General features: G+C 35.4%; 1 long non-coding RNA gene across 2 annotated transcripts; it reads right to left on the bottom strand.

Annotated features, from left to right (window-relative positions):
- Positions 1–271: 271 nt before the first annotated feature.
- LOC129922442 (uncharacterized) lies at positions 272–14819 on the bottom strand. 2 transcript variants are annotated; one of them, XR_008774429.1, is made up of 5 exons: positions 14743–14819; positions 13764–13884; positions 13382–13523; positions 8473–8977; positions 272–1962 (listed from the first exon to the last, which is right to left on the bottom strand). It is a non-coding gene; the product is annotated as an uncharacterized LOC129922442 (long non-coding RNA). The 2 variants fall into 2 exon arrangements; XR_008774430.1 differs by having other exon boundaries at positions 13786–13884.
- Between the last annotated feature and the right edge of the window lie 720 nt (positions 14820–15539).

Here is a 15539-nt window from a genome sequence, read left to right as displayed (position 1 = left end):
ATGTTTTACAAATTAGTCCATTCCCACTCCCTGAGAAATAATACAGCAATTAGCCCCCACGATGACCTGCTGACCATTGTGTCACAGCCTTGTTTTTGTTGTAGGCGTGATGACGCGAATGTCTCTGAGTGTTGTAGATACCTCTTCTGGTATTACTATAATGTTCTTAACTAAATACTTTCTCACACGCACTAGATTTGCAGGTGCGTGAGAACACTAATATACTAAACTCTCCAACGACAACATTTAGAATTATTAATAAACACTCTGGTCAGCAGACATGGATTTTATTACATATAGAAACAAATCACAAAAGATATTGGCACCTTCAGCCATCACACATTATACATATCCAAGGAAAAAATCCCAAATTCAAATCAATTATAATAACTTCAATACTTCAATACTAATACATAACTCTGCTGTCAAAAAATATCCATAGCAATCCTCTCGCTCTGAGAGTCTAAGAACAACTGAGGTGTCCACTTGTCCGAGCAAAAATCTCATCCTGACCGCAATAGTTAAGTGACCACTAGTCATCAAATATTACAGGGGTTCTAAAACTGATACATGACACATTGTCATAAAACTCTGACACTACGGCCTCATTACAAGGTCCTCACGGCTCGCAAAGACAACATAAAAGAAGGGACAGGCCTGTCATTGAATGACATTCTATTCAAAGCTAAGGACAGAGAGGAATGGAGAGAGACGGTTGACAGACTAAGACAGTGTTTCCCAAACTTTTGACCTATGAGTAGCTACCCCGTGTATAATTTTTGTAATTCAGAGTACCCATCGCCTTCCCCACCTCATATTTTAATTCCTTAACAGAACATAATAAATGTGTATTTAAAAAATCAGCATAGTTAGTAAGGTGCAACGAGTCCCCCCTCCGAAGTCTTCCCGTGACCCTGGGGTTAGGCGTACCCCACTTAAAAAAAAAAGTTTATTAAATATTGGTAATTAATTATATTGTTTGGTATCTTGAATAAAGGGGAACATTTTACTTGACTGAAGTGTGGTATAAGCTGAATTAGTCCCCTTTATAGGTCGTCATCTGAGGTTTAGTGAACACAGACTTGAAATAGGAGGAAACCATAGATAAATGTACTATCTTCCATGTTCATAAGCTCTTCGCTATCAGAGTGGTTACCGTGCTGGCCTAAAAAGCCTTAGAAAATTTTAGCCCACGAGTTCGAAATTGGGCGTTCATCTTTCTTTTTATAAATAAAAAGCAAAGCGATCATCCAGATACTGCGTTCTTTCTCCTTCCAACCCTTTCCAACTGGTCAAGACAAATGGACAGTGATAGAATCATAGCGTATTGAGAAATCTAAAAACATGAAATTGCGCTAAACCAAAAAAAATTGGTAAAAATATTTTCAATCGCACAGAGTTATTATTGTTAGTCTAGATTAATTACAAATATAATTGCTTGACAAATAAAAAGTAATTGATACAACTACGCTAAATATGAGCTTATTATGTTATTCTTGTTTCGAAAATCGTTGCAGCAGTTATTAAGATCTGTGTTCAAACATTATAAGCGACTGAATAAAGATAATGTACAAAAAAAAAAAAAAACATAGACATTTGAAATTCCGACTGATAATGCTTTAGTTATTACATTTAAGGATGTTACAAATTCGTCATAATTATAAGACAACTGTCTAACATTATCGCTCAATTAGAGAAATGGACTCTCTGACGTTTTACCTTCATTTTTTCGTCTGACTTGACTAGCTCTTTGTCTAGTTCTTTGTCGCTTACAGTACACACATGCGACGACTGCTATAATTATAGCAATAACGATAACACAGCTGACACTAATGCCTATGATTTTTCCAGCATCAAGATCATCACTGCTTTTATTTGGTTCCAACTTATTTGCTAAAGTTGTATTGTCCTTAGTGAGAGTATGCTCTTGTACTGTGAGTGTTTTCATCTGTGTGACATCATCTAAAATATAGCAAACAAAAAGTTTATTTTTTTTTTTTGTTCTACATTTTTTTTTAAATATTCCGAAATTTGACGATTCTCACACCTTAGTCCAAACCTTTCACAGTACGTTGCGGGATGGCTTCGAAAATGGTTTGAACTTGGGACCATGGAACAACAGTGCAGAACGAATAGGACACGACCAGGCTGACATATACAAACGTTTCCTTTAAACGTTCAAATTTAAGGAGTTAGGCACAATTTAAAATAAGTTTGAAATCAAGCACATTTGCACACATTAGCACACATAAGAACACATTAGCACACATAAGAACACATTTGCACACATTAGCATACATTAGCACACATTAGCACCACTTACGAGACTTAGCACAACTTACGAGAATTAGCACAAATTGTCCTACTACGTTTTAACAATTCACAAAAACAAATTCTTTAACTCTTTCTTTTTTTTGCGGAGGATTCTAGCTACCCGTCGCCTTAGCGTGGCGCCTCCATGGAAACGTCTAGTAGTGGAATATATAGGCTAAGAACGATAATCGAACCAGGCCCCTACAAGAAGCTCTTGGTGAGCTTTTTTTTTTAATCTCACTTGGGTGGGAATGGAACAAATAACCAGCACCCCAGTCCAACAAGTCCGCCTTACCATTTCGCGCAGGAGGCCGTCATCAATTAGCCGCCCTAGAGTGGCGGTCCTTACATGGAATAGTGGCGGTTACAGTATAGGAATATGAGGTTAAATCCCTACTGTTAGCGCTGTTCTCAGCCACTTATAGCGAATGGGGACGGCTCGCTGTGTACGTGGTACGGTCTACTTTCTAGCCCAGGCTATGGCCGCTACTACTGTAAGCCCTCAGACAGGACTGGGGTGAACAGTCCCATGTCCAGGCCTGTTCGTTGGATAAAAGCCTTTCTAACGATCAATGGATAATGGCGCCTACGGGGCCGTCTCCGACTTTTTTTTTCAAGTTTTTTTCTTTTTTTTTTCATTTTAAATTAAACTTTGAAAAGTGTGAATTTTGTAAAAAATGTGGAGAAAGTGAAGAGCTAGGAATATGTGGGGTGTTGAAAAAGTTTGGAGAGTTGAGAGAGTGTGGAATGTGGACCTATGTGTATAGTGTTGAGAGTGTTTAGAGTATAAAGTGTTTGGAGAATTAGGAGTGTTTGAAGAGTGAAGTGAGTGTGGGGAATGTGTTGAGTGTGTGGAAAGTATGAAGAGTTTGAAGAGAGAAGGGAGTGTAGAGTGTATGGAGAATGTGGAGTGTGTGGCGAGTGTGGATGGTTTAGACTAGATGATTGTGTGAGAAGTGTTTGAAGAGTGTGGAAACTATTTAATAAAGAGTGTGTTATGATATGTAATTTCTTACACGCTCATCGTTTTGTCATCTTTAAAGTTGCCATTTTTTGTGGATTTTTTTTTTTTGTAAAGAAACCAAACAATTTTGTATTTATTAATGTTTCATTGGCCTCCTTCAGTCGTAGAACGACTATGGTTCATCTCGAACACTTTTTCATGTTGCTGTGGTGACCTATTTTGGAGAGAAACTCCATTTCACTTATATTGCATGTCAAGGTAGCTTTTGCTTAGGTGGTAGAGAAGATGGCCATTTTTCGCATGGCCCGCTTTTCTTCAAGAGCTAAAGGCCATGTTTCTCGCTTTCCATAGCTGTCTTGTTACAAATTAAAATGAGGTTGCTTGTAAGAGTACCCCATACTACATAGTAATGGGGATTGATTCTAAAAGTGCACCCCACTCAATATAACAAAATTTTGATCAATTAATGTACCTATTAGCGGGTATAGCTAAAAATATTCAATTAGAATTATAGCTAGATTTAGGTATTTTAGATCAACAGATCAGTGTTAAAAGTGTGCTGGCACGTTCGACCAGAGGTGTACTGGTCCCTTCTTGTACTGCCTAGGTTATTAAGTATAACCTCCAGGTATACCATTAAACTAATGTATGCAACAAAAGACTTTACAAAGTCGCAGGTAAACATATATACAAAGTTTATTTACATGAGTAAAATAAATGTGTAAATAAATGGCCATCAACTCATAGGCCGACACTACAAAAAGTAAACAAAAGATACTCAAAAATAGTATGAGCAAGTGGCAAAGAACACAGTTTGAAAGGCCTTATATAAACTTCATAAGGGTAATCACTCCTAACTTTACAAGTAATCAAAAAAAGTTAGTTTCCTATTATGCGACAGTGCTAATGGTTAGGCCATACTCATTAAAAGTCTAACAGAAGCGGGACATCCTCTTGTGAGTGAGCCACTACTGCTGGGTCGTCCGTGAATAACATATCTCTTACGAGGGTGGTTCTGATTTTAGTTTTGGCCCTCAATCTGGCAATATTTAGAAGATAGATGCTTTCGTTGGATTTGTCAAACGCGTGGTGGATTAGCACTGAAAAGAGTATGCCAAAGAAGGTTGGGAGCCAGGACACATCCTTGTTTCACTCCGCTATTTATACTGAAAATTTCGGGGCAGACGCCGTTGAATTGCACAGTACCTATCATATTTCGGTGGAAGAAGAAAATTTAATTATATTACTATATTAAATTTCAGTTCGTTAATTTAAACCCACTACTTTATTTTAAATGAAATAAATCATGTTGTTCAATTATGAGTTTTTTTACTCATTTATATTTAATTCATAGATATCTTTCTCTAAATAAGATGTTTCTACTTAATAACGCGGAATGAGTCATTCTAAAAAAGATCAAGGCAAAGTAGAAAGAAAATAACTTTGCCTTAAAACGCCAGGCATATTTTTTTTTTCCAAAGATATACAATGTCTGGGAAAAATCCTTTGAAACAAATGTTTGCAAGTTGTTAAGAGAAATAATTAAAATAATAAAAAAAAATAAATTAAAAAGCAGATATAGGGACGATGCTTATTAAAAAAATGATTCACTTGAACAAAATTTTGATTAAAGGCTTCTCTGATCCAAGCATTACTATAGATGGACATGATATAAACGCAGTGGACAGATTCACATATCTTAGCATCACACTCTCCAGAAACGGAAAAATCGATAATGAAATCGACTTGCGTATCGCCAATGTCAGTGCATCCTATGGCAGACTGTCTAAAAACGTCTGGAACAGACGAGGTATCACTACAAATACAAAACTAGGGATCTATCGAGCTGTCATCTTCCCTACATTGTTCTATGCCTCAGAAACGTGGACAGTGTACAGAAAACATGCAAGGAAACTGAACCACTTCCATATGACATGTCAAAGAAAAAAAATGAATGTCAACTGGCAAGACAAAATATCAGATACTAAAGTCCTTCGAAGAGCGGGTCTGCAAAGCATCCACACAATCCTGATGAAGTCCCAGCTGCGTTGGGCATGACTCGTCTGCTGGAGGCGGCGCTTTGTTCCGACCCTCTACATTACAACGTACAGGCTGATTGGATCGAGGAAATCTAAACTACAAACAACTTAATACCAGAAATGCCTGATGAGGATTTCACAGCCACGGAAGTCTCAGCAGCTATATAAAAAACTCACAACTGGACTTCTCCCGGCCCGGACAATATACACAACTTTTGGCTGAAAAACTTACAGCAATACATGTACCACTAACATCAAGTTTTAACGAGTTAATATCAGAACCGTCTTCAATGCTGTTAGAACTCACTGAAGGGAGAACATCTCTCCTCTCCAAAAAAGGTGATCCGAATCTACCATCAAACTACCGCCCTATCACTTGTCTGTCAGTTGTGTATAAACCATTAACCTCACTTTTAAAAAGTAAAATGTTTAAGTTTTGCTCTGCCCATAAGCTCCTAGCAGAGGAACAACAAGGTGGCAATGAAGAGTCTATGGGCTGTAAAGTACAGCTAACTATAGATGGTATTATATTGCACCAAGATAATAGAAGAAAAAGAAATTTACACATGTTACATCGACTACAAAAAAAAAACTTTCGATTCCGTTCCGCATGATTGGCTAATAAAAACACTGGATATTTCTAGAATCAATCCAAGAATACAACTATTGAAAGTCTCTATGAATGATTGGAAGATAAATCTGCAATCAAGATAAACTAGGTTCTGTGCACATAAGAAGAGGTATATAATAGGGTGACTCACTATCTCCACTCTGGTTCTGTCTAGCGACTAATCCTCTATCTACATTACTCCAAGACTCTACAATCGGTTTTAGGGTTGACGCTAACTGTACCAAATGGTGTGTCCCACTTAATAGACATGTAGGATCTAAAGCTATATGCAGAAACCGAGCAAAAGTTACACACCTTAATCAAAACAGTAAATGTTTTAGTGACGATATCTGTATGTCTTTTGGCCTGGATAAGTGTGGCATCATAAGCATTAAAAAGGGCAAGGCAACGAACACCAACATTGAATTTGAAGGCATCGTGGAATTGAACTCTGCCTCTATTTATAAATATCTTGGAATAAACCAGAATGCCAAGATAAACCATAAGAAATTAAAATAGGACTTTCTTGGTAGATATAATCAAACAGTTAATAAAATCCTCAACACAAAACTGTCTGGCAGTAATCTCATCACTGCAATAAACAGCTGGGCCGTCCCAGTGCTCCTTTACACGTTCGGTGTGATCAAATGGACTGACACCGACCTACATGACATTGATAGACTCACTAGAATATTACTAACCAAGTTTCGATGCCTACACCCCAAGTGCTCCACTATAAGGTTATACCTGCCCAGGAAGGATGGGGTTCGTGGATTGCAGAACATCTTCAAATTGTGTAAGATGCAAGTTTTAAAAATACGATCAAAACTGCTCGCCTCCAGCAATAAATTAGTTTCCTTCCTACGGAAATACGACTCCGATGCAACCCCTCTGAACCTACACAATGCTGATGTCAATATCGGTTTGGACGACGTAGGGCATGAGATTCGCCAATGGGAAGAAAAAACACTCCACGTAAAATTTCCGGCTTCATTACATGGGGACAACATCGACAAGGCTGCTTCCTTAACATGGCTCAAAGCAGGTCATCTCTACCCTGAAACAGAAGGCTTTGTTACAGCAATACAGGACAGAGTAATCAAGACAAAAAATTACGAGAAGCATATCCTGAAACTCAATGTTGTCGACAAATGCCGAAAATGTGGAAATGTGGGCGAGTCAATTGAACACATAATGGCAGGATGTTCAGCCATATCAGAATCAGCCTACCTAGGTCGCCATAACCAAGTTGCAAAGTTAACACACCAACACCTGGCTTTGACACACAATTTGATAGGTAAGGATACTCCTCCTTATTATAATTCCTCTCAACAAGAGGTTCTCGAGTCTACTGAACATCTGCTGTACTGCGATAGGCCTATTTTGACCAACAAAACGGTAGATTTTAATCGCCCTGGTCTTCTGTTCGTTGATAAAAAAGAAAAACGCTACTTTCACAGTACCAATGTCTCATAATTGAAGAAAAACTGAGATAGAAAAACAAAGAAAATATGAAAACCTAAGCTTGGAGATTAAGCGTCTATGGAAATTGTCCAAAATAACAATATACCTCATTGTTATATCAACCGAGGGGATAATAACAACTGAGCTCACAGACACCTTCAAGGCCCTTAACATTCCTAGGAACATCCTCGTTGCCTGTCAGAGGGCGGTACTTCTGCAGACCTCATTGTTATATCAAACGAGGGGATAATAACAACTGAGCTCACAGACACCTTCAAGGCTCTTAACATTCCTAGGAACATCTTCGTTGCCTGTCAGGGGGCGGTACTTCTGCAGACCTGCCACATCACCAGAAAATTTCACAGTGGAAACTGTTTAAGAGACTACGATGTATTTTGTTTCTCTTTAACGAAACTCGACCCTGCCAGAGAATGACTACTCGTTCATTTCTGACATCATCATAATAATAATACCAATAATAAGGCTTATCTTTGAGACCAAATATTAATGTTGAATGCAGTATTTTCCGTGGCTACGCAGTCCAAGATGTGACATACATATTTTGCCACATCCAGATCTTAAGCTAGAGACCTCTAAATAAGACGGTGAATAGGTCGACGTCAGGAACTGTGTCCTAGCGGCGATCTATTGGTCAAAACTGTCGACATGTTCCTACGTCGCAAGTCAGTGTTCATCTCGATTGTTCTCGGTTCAAACCCCTGGTACATAATCTTTCCTTGGAACGGCCTCTGAAACATGATCTACTGGCCGCTTGACGAAAATGGGAGAGGGGCAAAATTAATATATTTTTACTTTTATAGTAATTGGATTTGAAAATGTTCAATTAGTTTTAAAATTACAACCAGCAGGCAAATATCCCTTCTTGCATTTTTAAAACTTTGTCCACTGTGGATAATAAAGCAATAGAGAGTCAGTGTCATAAGTAGGCGATAGAACCGTTGTCAACGTGTAGTTAATTTTTATGTCCTTTCGATCTAAAAAAAAAGGTTAGTCTCTTGTATTTCAAATGAATAAAATTGACCTTTTATATATTTAGTAGATCTATAAAAATCAAATGTTACCTTTTACTGTTGTCTGCTCCGAGTCTATGCAGCAATACTGGTAGTTTGAGGATATATTTATGCAGGTTTCCTCACTTTTGAGTTCTTTTAAAATCATGTTTTTTCCAAAACAGCAGATGGAATCTTGATCATATGTGCAATTTCTGACCAAATTAGTGCATGTTCTACATGGCTGGCACAATATGTCGGGACCATTGCTATTAAATGTCTTGTTAATACACCTGTACACTGAATTATGAGTTGCATTGCAGGGATACCATAACTCAGCAAAGCTGGGTGCAGATTTGGTGCAATCATTACATAAGGTGTGGGTGTGGTTGGTTTCACTTATGTATGAATTGTGCGGACATGGTTCGCAAGTGGCGTTGCTAGAAAGTTTTTTTCCAGCCGGACAGGAAGCAAGGCATAATTGATGACACACTGTTATGCATGATACGATGACAATGACATAAACTTTTGCTAGTGTACACATCGTTTTGATATTGAACTTCTCATATATTGTTACCTAAATCAAATTATAAAAAAAAAAAAAAAAAGGTTTACACTAAATCTATAAGAAAAGAAAACAAAAATGTAGATTTAGTTAATTGATATAGTACGAATGACCAGATTTAAGTCAAAGTCTTAACAGCACAGGTAAACAATGAAAAAAAAAATTAATTGGGGATGAAGTGACCGGGAATGAAATGACCAGGGGATGAAGTGACCGGGGATGAAATGACCGGTCACTAATATTAGTATTTAAGTCTACTACAGTTATATATCCCATTTCAGTCCGATTTTGTTTATATTATAAATAAAGTGTTATTTAGTTTGTTTACAAAGGGAAGTTATTCCAAGTTGTATGTGTTTTTAATAATTTGATATATTACGCCTACAACGGTTTAGTTGTCTACCAGCAGTTTGGTGCTAAAAGTCAACGACCGGTAACAACAGAGATCAAATTAGAAATAAAAAATACTCACATCTAAAACATGCTATATTTAAAAATAATGAAATTGAGATATTGTAAAATTAGTCTCACTTTTAGTTTAAAAAGATATTTAATGTACATGTATATTTTAAGCGACCCCCGAATGGGGATAAGACGCTATAAGTTTTGGTGAAATGTCTGTCCCGTCCGTCCGTATGGTTCTCGTAAACTAAAAAAAGATAGTGAAAATCCGACATCATGTTATTTTAGACCATTCAAAGTTCTGATGCTACGGTTACTTTTTTTTTTTTTCTGAAAGCGAAAAATAAAATGTTTAAATCACTTATGCGAGCAGTTTTTTTTATAAAAATACACACCACTTTTACAACTATTCACAATTAATAGTAACAAACAAGGTAGGCTCTTTAGTATCGGGTGAAATGAGGCATGATATTTAAAACACATTTATTTAAACTGTTTTAGATTTTTGTCAAAAAAAAATGTTTTTTTTAATTTGTATCGCCTACGTTCTGTCATACTAACTACTACATTTATTCAAAAAAATGTTTACTTTTTTTTAAACGGGAAAAAATCTATTTTGTATGCATATAAATTGGATAAAATTCAATACCGCCACTGGTAGGTAGTTTATCATATCATCGTGTGAACTGCATTGCTATACCATAGATACCGATAACGCTACTTTGTTTGTTTTTTACGGAAGTGTTATTTCTTGAGGAATAAGAGACCCTTTACAAAACAATTAGATCCATTAGATATTTATTATAAGGCATCAGTTAGACCAGGTTCACATCTAACTTCACATTCACTTTCAACTATTGAAAGTCTGTATGAATAATTGGAAAATAAATCTGCAATCAAGATAAACTAGGTTCTGTGCACATAAGAAGAGGTATATACCAGGGTGACTCACTATCTCCAGTCTGGTTCTATCTAGCGACTAATCCTTTATCTACATTACTTCAAGACACTACAATCGGTTTTAGGGTTGACACTAACTGTACGAAATGTGTGTCTCACTTAATAGACATGTAAAATGTAAAGCTATATGCAGAAACCGAGCAAAAGTTAAAACACCTTAGTCAAAACAGTAAAATGCTTTAGTGACGATATCTGTATGTAGTGATGGGAACTAAACTAAATATTTTTAGTTAAACTAAAACTAAGTTTGAACTAAAAAAAGTAATTAAACTTTTAGTTAATCACAAATTGAAAAAATTAGTTAAACTAAACTAAGAAACTTTAGTTAAACTTTTACTAACTATTTTGACCTTTTTTAAGGACGAAACAGCCAAAAATGAAAAATATAAAGCACAACCAATCTCTTTAGCAAAATGTAATAAACATTTATTTGTGCACATGAAAAAAGATTTAAATGTCTTTATGGGATAGATGTAGATCTTAATAGAATCACTAGAATGATACTATTATAGCAAGAAATTAAAAGTAATTGTCCAAGTTCTAATATAAGTTACCTTTTTAGAAGTAATGATAAAACTGCATGTTGACTCGCTAACTAACTCTAGATTCTAGAATATTAATAATATCTTCTACAAACGAAATGTTCAGAAATATAATCTGGATCTAGAATTAGATCTAGCTACTAGAGTTTACTAGACCAAGATCAAATAATTAATATTTTAATCTAAAAATAATTCAAGAAATAGGCTACTAGTTACTACTACTACTATATCTAAATAGAGTCTAGTAGATATCTTAGTAACTTTAGATCTAGCTAGAGATTTTAGATTAGGCTATTATAATTATGATTATAACAAGATAAGGGTATTTAGATCTATAATATACTATAATATAATATACTCTAGTAGATAATACTAGATCTAGATCTAATATATCTAGATAGTAGATATTAGTATAATTATAATAGAAGTAGATGTAGATCTAGTCTAGATTTAGTTAATTTAGTATTAGATCTAGTATTTTTTTATTTTTTTTATATAGTATTTTTTAATGAGTTCTATTTCTCTGACATACTCATTTACGTCTGAGCTCTCTGAGAGCAGGGCAAGAAGAGCCGTGGTATCATTCAATAATTTATAACTATCAAAAACGCGGGGCCTATGAAAGTGCGAGACCGCATAAGTTGCTATTGCCTTCGGTCTCGCACTTTCATAGGCCCCGCGTTTTTGATAGTTATAAATTATTGAATGAAACCACGGCTCTTCTTGCCCTGCTCTCAGAGAGCTCAGTCGTAAATGAGTATGTCAGAGAAATGGAACTCATTAGGTCTTAGTATAGGCCTAATAAGTAATCTAGAATTTTCTAGATATATCTAGATCTAATCTAGACTCTAATTCTAGAATAGTAGACTCTAGAATCTCTAAACTAATAGATCTATATTATTGACTTATAATTTTAAATTTACATTTAGATCTAAGACTACTAAGAGTTAGACTCTACTTAAGACTAAGAGACTAAATAATTAAATATAGACTTTTATGATTATAGATCTAATAGTAGTGATAGACTAATACTAATAGACTAGACGTCACTAGACTCACTTTAGATCTATCTAGTAAAAAGTTTTAAAATAAAAAGAGTCGACATTTCTTTTAGATCTATATAGTAAAGCAAAATTCTTTGCCTGCAGCTATACAGGAACACACTGGTGTTTAATAAAAAAGCAGCAAAATGTAGATCTATAGAAGCAAGGAATTATCAGGATTTATCAAGCAGCGAAACTTGCTAGAAATATAATGAACACGTGTATTTTTTTAAAAGGCGGGAATAGCGGCCATTATAGGGTAAAGGTCAAAAGGCTTTCTAGTGACCTGTGCACCCTCTAGTTTATTCTCCTCTCTATCATTCACATATATTCTCTCTGAATTACATATATCTAAATATTTATTGGTATGACCGTATGTATGTTAAAAAAAGTTTGTAAAATTTGTAATTAAACTTTTTAGTTTGTAACTAAAAAAAATTAATTAAACTAGGATTTTAACTAAACTATTTTTTTTTAATTAAACTTTGGCCTTAACTAATTTTTTTTAGTTAAACTAAAAGTTAGCAACTTTTTAGTTAACTTTTGCCCATCACTATCTGTATGTCTTTTGGCCTGGATAAGTGTGGCATCATAAGCATTAAAAAGGGTAAGGCAACGAACATCAACATTGATATAGAGCTCATCGAGGAATTGAACTCCGCCTCTATTTATAAATATCTTAGAATAAACCAGAATGCCAAGATAAACCATAAGAAATTAAAATAGGACTACTTGGTAAATATAATCAAAGAGTTAATAAAATCCTCAACACCAAAATGTCTGGCAGTAACTTCATCACTGCAATAAACAGCTGGGCCGTCCCATCGAAAGCGAAAAATATTTTTTTTTTAAATCTTGGCTCGTTAGACCCCTAGCTTTGTATTTGGTGATACCTTGTCTGTTCCAGACGTTTTTAACAGTCTACCATAGGATGCACTGGCCTTGGCGATACGCAGGTCGATTTCATTATCGATCTTTCGTTTCTGGAGAGTGTGCTGCAAGGATACGTGAATCTATCCACTGCGTTTATATCATGTCCATTTATCTTGATGCATGGATCCGAGTAGGCTTTCCCTGGAGCAGGCAAATATAAGACTTCAGTCTTGTTTCTGTTAATGGTAAGGCCAAAGTCTGAGCATGCTCTTGAGAAGTCACTGACGATGTTCTGCAGATCATTTTCAGAGCAGACATTTAGGGTACAGTCGTCCGCAAATAGCAAGCCTCTGATTACTGCTGAATTTGTTTTTGATTTTGTATTGAGCCGCCTCGGGTTGAAAAGGCCATCATCAAATCTGTATGTTATATTTATCCCGTTGTTTTCTCTATTTGTGAATGCATCTGTCAGCGTAGCGGAGAACATGATACCTGTAACCTATACAAAACCCAGATCGACAGAAAGACTTAGTTGATATAAGCTTTGTAAAAAGACGTGAGTATTTTTTTTTAAAAATCAGCATGGTAAACGTTACCTTCTTTAAACCCTTTCCGTACCCCTCGGGATATGCGTACTCCAATTTGGGAAACACTGAACAACAGTATAGCTAGGAAAAAGGTTAGAGCCGTTTTCGAGATTCGTGTCCTGATTTGTCCCAGTTTCCGTGAATATGCAAGCTAAATTGTACACAGAAATTGAAGAAAATGTAAACATAATGTGATCAAAATAAAATACCTAAAATAAAAAAAAAATTGTGGTTTAAGATATTTTTTAATTTTATTAAAACAACAATCTACCCCTATGTATTATCAATAAATTTGGTGGAATTAACCACATACAAGGGTGACATTATCGATATTAAAAATAGCTTAGGAGTATTCTTGTTACAAATTAGATGGAAAAAAAGTGATGCATACCTGCCTCAAAATAAAAATTTACCTCAGTTGGTACTGTAAAATTATTACAGGCCTTATGGATAGGCTAATTTGGCAGCCTCCGAGGGCCTCTCATTGGTGAGGGATCGAATATGACTAAAACCTTTTTTTTAGAAGAAAAATACAGCGTAAATTCGATACATATCAAACATAGCTAAGCTCCATTACTCCATGTCTGTTAGACTAGCTGTAAGTTTATACCATGATTCAGGGTTTATTATCGAAATTTAAGTTTACTTGCTAAAGTACCAATCTTAGAGATCTTTTGGTGAAAATGTCAAGACGTCATTTCGAGTCTGATGAGGTGCATCAAAAGGTTTTGAAGTTCAAGCGATGCATAGGAGAATTAGCATATGGGCTTCAAGTGAAAATGTCTGGCTTATAGTCATGTTCAATTAGCAATAAAGAACGCGCCAGAATCATTGATTGATGTTTTAATACATTGCGCGGTTTAATTTTTTCGTTGTTTATTTTTATTCGGGGGCCTCCAACGTCACTTTGCCTTGGGCCTCCATTTCCCTAAGGCAGGCCCTGGTTAATCGGACTACTACGAAGTTATTTTATGTTAACTATTTTTTGACAGAGTAAACATATAATTTCCATATCTTATTACGCAATACTTTTAGAGTTTATAAATAAAAGAACAGATAGAACTAAAGACTAAGACTAAGACTAAGACTGCTTTATTGATCCTTATGGAAATTTGTTGTGATTACAAGAACTCTTTTCTCATATAAAGACAACACAACAGAAAAATACACATAAATACAAAAGCATATATAGATAAACAGTAGAATTAAATATATAAAGTAACAAATTGTTTAAAGAGAATTCTTGCCCTTGCAAATAATAATCCCAGCAATAATCTTGTTAAACTTCAACCGTGTATTGTTCCATGAAATGTTCAAGTGTTTTAAAACATAAATGTTTTTAAAAAAAATAAAAACAAACCTATACATACCTACGTACAGACTAGGCCTTTGTCGTAAGCAAATAAAAAAAAACACAACACACCTAGGTAAAAAAAAATGTAACACATTTACGTCATCAACGTATTTAGATTGCAAACAACGTTTAATTTTTTTTTTATTTCTTTTTCCTTTTACCAATAAATCGAACCAGAGTTCGACATTTACTCTATAGAAGTGTAAAATCGATTATCTTTAAATATCTTCAATCCTTATTTCTTGTAAGCAAATAGGGAAGTGGCTACCAAACTAACCATATGCATGCACTGTAACAAATTAAATTTTTTAAAAAATATTTAAGTATACCATTGCACTGCGATTTCTGCTTGGCAATTTTATAGCTTATAAAAATTTTCGGCTTCACAAAATACAATTAAATTATTTTTTTTATAAATTATTATAGAATTTTTAAAAAAAGTATAAAAATTGAATGATTTTGACATTTCCAGTCCGGAAAGATAAAATGGGGGATTTAATGATTGTGTTATGTTTTTACATGTTTCGGATGTTCGTCCGCGGAGATAAACTTCTGACTAGTCCTAATCTTCAGCAGGACGACGCAGACGGGGGTTGGCAGCTAACTGAACTGCTGTCCAGAGCACGAAAGGTCGACCAAGCATCCAGGCCATACAGGCAGAGGCGTTGTCAGCAAAATGTGCACCCTCACCCGGGGCATCGTAACGCCTCGCCCCCCCCCCCCCCAACCAACTGCGCCTCTGCATCAAGGGAATGTCTAGTGAGTCAAGTGTAATATTTACTATTATAAATACGATGTTTTTAACTCATTTGC

This window comes from Biomphalaria glabrata, chromosome 13 (genome assembly GCF_947242115.1).
Source record: "Biomphalaria glabrata chromosome 13, xgBioGlab47.1, whole genome shotgun sequence".
NCBI lineage: Eukaryota > Metazoa > Mollusca > Gastropoda > Planorbidae > Biomphalaria > Biomphalaria glabrata.
This window is presented reverse-complemented; position numbering and strand designations above follow the sequence as displayed.